General features: G+C 36.4%; 1 protein-coding gene across 1 annotated transcript in view; it reads left to right on the top strand.

Annotated features, from left to right (window-relative positions):
* Positions 1-1743: 1743 nt before the first annotated feature.
* LOC113118100 (carbohydrate sulfotransferase 8-like) overlaps positions 1744-7799 on the top strand; it is a 145333-nt gene continuing 139277 nt past the window's right edge. Inside the window, exon 1 of the mRNA XM_026287011.1 lies at positions 1744-2041. The gene's annotated coding sequence lies outside the window, so the exon portion shown is untranslated. The remainder of the gene's footprint in view (positions 2042-7799) is intronic.

The following is a 7799-nucleotide window of genomic DNA, read 5'->3' as shown; positions in this document are numbered from 1 at the left end:
GTATGACACAGGTATTACAAGGAGAGGGTGACTTATGAGGACATAACCCATGTCCCCATTTTTCAAAACGCTTATAAATCATACAGAATGAGTTTTTTGAGAAAGTAAAAATGCACAAAGTTTCCTGTGAGGGTTAGGGGTAGGTGTAGGGTTGGTGTAGGGCGGGGGAGGAACCCACTTTTCACAAAAACAAACGTGTGTGTGTGTGTGTGTGTCAGAGAATTTGAGTTTCTGGAGATGGTGGAGGTTATATGTGATTCTGAGCATACATCCTCAGTAACCTGATTATCTGTTTCCTCAGGTTCAGTCTTTCCTCAGTCTTTCTGCTTGTCTCTATCTGTCTGTATCTATCCGTCTGTCTGTATCTGTCTGTCTGTCTGTATCTGTCTGTCTGTCTGTGGACACAGAGCCAGTCAGTAACATTTCTGTTCCAGTTCTTGTGAAGGCACTAAAGACACACATGCATCTCATCTGACATGTGTTTTGTTATGATTCCAGATACTCAAGACTTAGGTTGAGACCTAAACCCTAACATTTATTGCAGTCATTAAACAACATCTGTAGGTGATGTTTTACTGCTGGCAGATACCATATTACACACACACACACACACACACACACACACACAATAAAAAAAAATTTAAAAAAAATACATATCATCACTTCTATTTCAAAACTTTTACCTGTAAGTATAGTGATTTAAATAGCCATTTGTACACATTCATAGTTCATGTAAGAATGAAAAATTAATAACAAATAAGATCTCAGCTGTTTATTGGATCCACAGTACGGCACATTTCCGATGTATTCCCAACATAACACACCTGATTCAGATCATCAACCCATTAGTTAAATATGGGGAAGCTAAAAGCTTTTTACTTAAAAGAGCTCAGATTTGCATTCATTTCGTGGTAGTATTATGTGATCTCATTGTTATTAAACATTAAACCAGCATAAATTCACATTATGACCTATAATAAACCGCTTACCCCAATGCAAAACAAAAAACAGTGAAACAGATATGATATAATTATTATTAAATTAATAACGGCAATTCATAATAAAAGGAATACTACAGACTTTACAGATTTTTTTGAAGTTTTAATAAAAATGGTTATTAGAGTATTTATAAAAAAATATGATCTTTATACTTCAACACATAATATAATATACATAATAATAACAAATGCAGCTGGAAAAGTATACAATCACAAAATACAATGCATCTTTTAATGCATTGACCTGCATTATTAATGTATTCTATGATAAAGATTATATACTGTAAATATGATTTTAACGTTTTAAAGATACTGTGAGTATTTTTATTTTTTTATTTATAGTAGAAGATGCAGGAATAGGGGGCGGGATTGGGTTGAGCGCAACAGTGCAACAGTCGACGCCATGAACTTAACGATTTTAACTATTTCTTTGTACAGTATTTATATGTGGAATTTACTAAGTGTAAATCCTACACTATTTTTGTCAGTGTATGTGAACGTGCTGAATTGTCTAAATGCCACAGAAGTCACAATGGTGATAAAGAACGATGCACTGTGAATATGATCTGCACATGTTCTTGACAGATTTGGTGAGATTTGCTCGTGCAGTGAGTGCACACAGTTAGCAGCTCCACATATTCACACTGAAGAACACCCACACTGCGCGCGCTCGCTCTCTCTCTCTCTCTCTCTCTCTCTCTCTCTCTCTCTCTCTCTCAATCTCTCTCTCTCTCTGTAAGAGGCGGCGCATCGTGCGCTCGCTCGTCTGTGCTGTGAGTTTGAGTTCCGATCCTCATCTTCCTCCCACAGAGAGCTGAACCTGCAGACACTTTGCAGACGCATTAACAGTTCGCAGTTTCTCTTCGGAGACTCACAAAGGAAATATCTATCAGACTCGCGCGCATCATTCCAGCGGACCGAACCGAAGTGGATCCGGATCGGGCAACAAGAGGATCTCAAACACGGTCCAAGTGGATGTTGCATCGCGCTTTCCATGGTGCTGAAATGATCTGATCTGATCCGAATCATCATCATCTGCACAGGTCGGTTCCGATAGTTTTATTGTTCGAATGCATTCATTGCACTTGCATGGGAAGGTGTTGCCTAGAGGTTGGAAACATGAAAGAGTTGCTATAAAAATAAAATACCATACTTATCTGTAGCTAGTATCTCATCGTACAACTGTGGTAGACACCACATGCATTGTTTTGAATGAGATTGCATGTTGATTTATGATGCGATTTTAACAGTTGTCTATCACATTATGGTATTGTAATGATGGTAAACTTTTTTTCCAAGGGTCACCAGGAGTGCTGACAGTCTGTTGAACGACTGTTTTGTTTAATTTACCAATGAGCTTTAATTGATTAAAGTTCTAGTCTCAAAGCTGGAGATGTGGGTGATTTTTAAAGGTATGAAATGTGAATAAGAACAGCAGGTGCGGCTCTAACTGGATTCTGTTTGTGCACAAATAATGCCACTTCTTCCATGATGAACACACGCTGAGATAAAGCAATCATGCATGTTTAAATTGTATTGTATTAGTGGAAGAAGCAGCAGCTATACTGAAGGCTTGCTGTATAGGTCAATATGCATGAGACACATTAAACAAGTTGCCAAGTCATTAGTTAGAGTTTTGTGCCATGAATGTGTCTCAGATGTACTGTGTAATTCCACATTATTTCTGACATTGATATAGATGTGCAGAATTTAGCTCTTTTTTTTTTTTTTTACTTTTAATGTTGTGCAATGCAGTTCAGAATCAGTTGGATTGCAATGCTGTATTTTGATATAATTGAATAGAAAAAAAAAAAAAAAAAAAAAAAAAAAAAAATATATATATATATATATATATATTGAGGTCAGAGATTGACTTCACGTCATTCCAGTGACTTTCTTTCTTGTGTGAAACACAAAAGAAGATATTTTGAAGTGGGTAACCAAATGGTTTTGGATCCTACTGACTACCATAGCATGAAACAAAAAATACCATGGAAATCAAAGGGATGAGAAACCGTTTCTTCTCCAAAATATCTGAATTGCGGTGTTTTGAAATAGTCTAAAATCTTAGACTAGAATTCAATTCTTGCATTTTGAGGTCAGATCTTTGAAGCTTCTGATTTATAAAACTCATTCCCTGTTTCTGGTTTCTCTGTGACACATGCCCTTCCTTCTCTTTGTCATTTTTATCCTCATTTCTGAAGACGTCACATTAATTCAAGGATACTTTGATTTACATTGCAAAGCCGAGCTAGCGTTGTTTATAAGCGACAGTTGTGACATCAGCGTGAGAAACTTGACAGATGATGCTGTCAGGCTCCGTCGGTGGTCAGTCAGGTCGCTATCTGTCCTTCTCTGACGAGGCTGTAATTTATATTCAGACGTTGAAAATGCTCCTGTCAGGACTATATATCATGTATCCAGAATGAAAGAAAAATCAGAAAAACCTGCAGTGTCTGGCATTGAACTGGAAAGAGCGAGTGCATGTGAAAATTGCTCAGAGGTTTACTTTAATGCCTCCGGAGACTTAATGAAGTTCACACTTTTGTGTCAGTTTCTTCTAAAACCCATGAGGAGATGTAAAAATAGCACTAAATGTAGCTGTAGATTTCCTGGGAAACCACGTATAGCTCAAAAGCTGAGAGTTAAGTTGAAAAAAATAATGTAATATGCAACTCAGGTCATCATTTGGTCTTTGAACTCCTATTGAGATCATTAATTTTTGATTGCAGACTTTAGTATCTTGGTAAATTTCATAATTTGAGGCATTACTGAGATCTCTATGAAAGCTTGTTTCCAACACAGGATGAAAAAAAGATAATTGCGACTTCTCTCACAATTCTGAGTTTAAATGTCACAGTTCAGAATAGCAAGGTTTAAACTTACAATTGTGTGAAAAAAAGTCAGAACTGCAAGATGTAAGGTCCAAATTCTGAGATATTATTTCAGAATTGTGAGATTTAAACTCAAAATTGTGAGAAAAAAGTCAGAATTTTTAGATATAAAGTCAGAATTTATAGATGTACACTCAGAAGTTTTACATTTAGGTAGAATTGTTAGAAAAAAAAATCAGAATCGCAAGATATAAAGTCAAAATTATGAGATTTAAAGTCAGAATTGCGAGATTTAAACTCAGATTTGTGAAATATAAAGTCAGAACTGTGAGGAAAAACCATAGTTGCAAGATAAACAAGCAAAATTGTGAAATATAAAGTCAGAATTGTGAAAAAACTGTCAGAATTGCAAGATATATAGTCAGAATTGTGAGATATTAAGTCAGGATTGCAAGATATAAGGTCAACATTGTGAGACATAAACTCTGAGAATTTTTTACAAGATATAATGAGAAAAGTTTGAGATATAAAGTCAGAATTGCAAGATAAAAAGTAGTAATAGCAAGATTTAAAATAATAGATAAACTCAGAATTGAGAGATGTAAACTCAAAATTGTGGGATAAAAAGTCACAATGAGCTTTTTTAATCCCATGACAGAAACTGGCTTCCACAGATCTCTTGTGAAACATCCTAACGTCTCAATCCAGGTTGTCTTGTCTGGCGGGCGGTGGGCTGGAGCCGCTGCTGTACCGCAGGGTCTGACGCACACGGGCTGCGCTGTCAGGATGCTGCGTGTTAGTGAGGAGAGTCTCAGTGCTGGCGTGGTACCAGCAGGCAGGAACATACAGTCACACTCCAGATGGCTCCACCGTCCGCCGCGTTCCCACAGACCTGAAGAGAGATCCGCTCCAGACTCTGCAGGAGAGCCGAGCAGAGAAGAGCTGAATACAGAGAGTTTGTGAGGAACCACGTGACGGAAGGATGACAACATGCATGTGAACATGAACAATGCACACGGGTTTATAGAGTATCTGTGTGTGCAATGGGAATCTTAAATATTTAAACATCCTTAATTCAGCATACTGTATATAAAAGACTTAAGATATTAACACAGCACATTTTAGCACATTTATGCTTAAAATTAAATATTTTCCATTTTAATTAAGTTTTTTTTTTTTTTTTTTTTTTTTTTTTTTGCAGAAAGCAAGACTTGATATCTTGTAATTTTTCTTATTATATTCTGATTTAAGAATGTTTAGATATTTGTATTGGAAAACAAAATGAAATTGCATATATTTTCTGGACTGTACTCCCCCTTCTGTCGTTTCAAACATGTATGACTTATTAATTCTGTGAATCACATATTCGATTTTTTTTAAAGAATTTTGAACATAAAAATACTACAGAAGTCAATTCCCATTTTTCAAAATATTGAAATTTTTTAAAATATAATTTTTTTTAAATATTCAAATTAGTTTCTGGAAAACATTCCAACCATGTTTGTGAGTGCATGCATGTTCTGCTCATTTACTGAGGGTTAATTTTTGGCGCACTATCCCTTTAAATAATGCACATTTGCATGGACTCCAGTTACTTTGATATAGATTAAAACGAGGCAGTTACAGTGCGTTCAGTGTTGTAGTTTACATTGGCATTGATTGTTTAGGTTGTTGACATGTGCATAAAGTGTCTATGTGTGTTTCTTCATTGCATAATCTGGATCCCTTTAGTTAAATATGGGAGCAATCAGTCTTGTGTTCACGTATTGATTTTCAACAGGAATTTATATTCACTTTCCTCAGTGTGGTGTATTGCCCTAAATTTGAGTTTAATCAAGATGAAAGACTTTCCTCCATCTGAATACAACTTTAATCAGGTTTGATAGTCAAATTCGGTCAAATTTGCACTGACAAGATGAGCGCATGGTGAGTGTGCATCACTGAGATGAATGAGAAAGGCAGAGAGCGAGCGAGAGCATCTTCAGATGTGATTCTGGAAGGAGGCCTGGGCTTTCAGCTGAAAAGCTTCTTATTTCTATCTGGGTCCTTTTCAGCTCAACAAAAAGCTATTAAACATTTAGATAAAGAGAATGGACCTGCCTCTTCAGTTCACTGTAGGGATATGAAATCATTTTGCGCTTTCATGGCGTTTGTGCTGCGCATCGGCTCAGATTCTGCATGCAGTGGCATTTCACACCTCAGTTATTTTTGGTGTTAACAAATAACAATATATTCTCTGGAATCTGTTTCTGGTATGAATACCTGTCTAAACTGCTCTTTGCTGTTCAGAAAGTCAAAGATCATAAATCCTGACTGCAATAACTCATGAGTAGTTTTACATTATAAAGATTGTACAAAGTACAAATAGTTATGATTAGCTTGATGCAATCCAGATGATTAATACTTATAGTTTTTTTGTGTTTGCATGTGCAGTGCATTAGTCTAACTTTAGACCGTTTTTGCTGCATTTACACATTTATCCAAAGTGACTTGAAGAGAAGCATAGAGAAGCATAGAGAAGCATAAGCAATTTGTCACAGAATTATATAATTAAACTTAATGCTTTTTACTATTGCACAACAGTTTCAAATTAAGTTTTAATCAATTCATGTTAATAGTGTTTTAAACAGTACAGATTGCTTTAAAGCAGCTTCACAGTAATAGAACAAGAAAATATAGTGTTAATGATCAAATATGAGACAGATTCAAATTCTAAAAAGACAATAGTGTTATTATAATGTTCAGTGTTGGTTCAATTATGAAACAAATTAATTTCCACTATAAGCAGAAGAAAATAGCGTGTTATTCAGCTCAGTTTTATTTCCGTGTTGATTCAGTTCCGTTCAGTAAATGTCGATATTGCATAATTCATCAATTATGAAATGAATTTGATTCCGCTGTATGCATCTCTACAGAAGCCAATCGTGTCATATTTCAGCTCAGTTCAGTTGATTCATTCGATTCGATTGAGTTAAGAAACTGTGTGATACTGTGTAAAAACAGTGGAGATCAATTGTGTGATTATTCAGCTCAGTTCAGTTCAGTGCTGATTCACTTCAGTTCAATAAAGTTCATTAATTGTGAAGTGATTCAGCTATGAATATCAATACAGACGGCAATTACCAGCTCATAAGCAATTTGGTTTAGTTCAATAACAGTAATATACTATTACCAAAGACAATAATCAATTCAGCTCAATTCATGTTGATTCAGTTCAGTTCAATAACAGTGTTGCAAAATAATTATGAAACTAATTCGATCTATCTTTAAAGTAGACAACAGTTATTCAGCTCAATTCACTTCAAGCTTCCCATCTGATAGAGTCAATGCACTCAAATCGATAATATTCCTGAGCAGTTTTAGAGTTTGTATCAGTTGTAGAGAGTTGGGATGTCCTCCGAGGGTTCAGTGGTGGTTTTGGTGTGAGGTCCAGGTGTGCTGCAGACAGCGGGACGTGTGTGTGACACATACAAGGCTTCTGCTGTGGAAAGAGCCACCGGAGAGCAGCAGCACAGCGCAGCATGACAAACACACTTCAAAGAAACATCCTCCCTCCCGTCACACAGAAAGAGAGAGGAGGAAGATGAGTGGAGAAGCAGCAGAGCAGCACAGGGTTTGTTCTAATTCAGCACAGCTGTTGTGTTTGTGTACAATCTCCACTCTGATCACAATCAATTATTTCTCTGCCGGCTATAAATACACTCTGCCTTAAATGAGTCCAGGTTTCAGGCCTGGAATCTCTTCATGAGCTCATCGCGAGTCAGATATCCATCCCACTCAGATCAGCGTAACGGAGTCAACAGATATAACGGCCTTTCAGAGTCTATAGAGCGAGAATTTGAGCTTCTACAGCAACTCAACATCTGTGATGTAATGGAAAGAAAATGTACTAAAATTGCATTTAGTGCAACCAGTGTAAAAAGTGCGTTACTGGGGTGTATAATAAGCTTTGAAATCATGGTTGCTC

The sequence above is a fragment of the Carassius auratus genome, chromosome 18 (assembly GCF_003368295.1).
Source record: "Carassius auratus strain Wakin chromosome 18, ASM336829v1, whole genome shotgun sequence".
Taxonomy (NCBI): Eukaryota; Metazoa; Chordata; class Actinopteri; order Cypriniformes; family Cyprinidae; genus Carassius; species Carassius auratus.
Note: the sequence above shows the minus strand (reverse complement) of the source record. Positions and strands in the feature narration are given on the sequence as shown.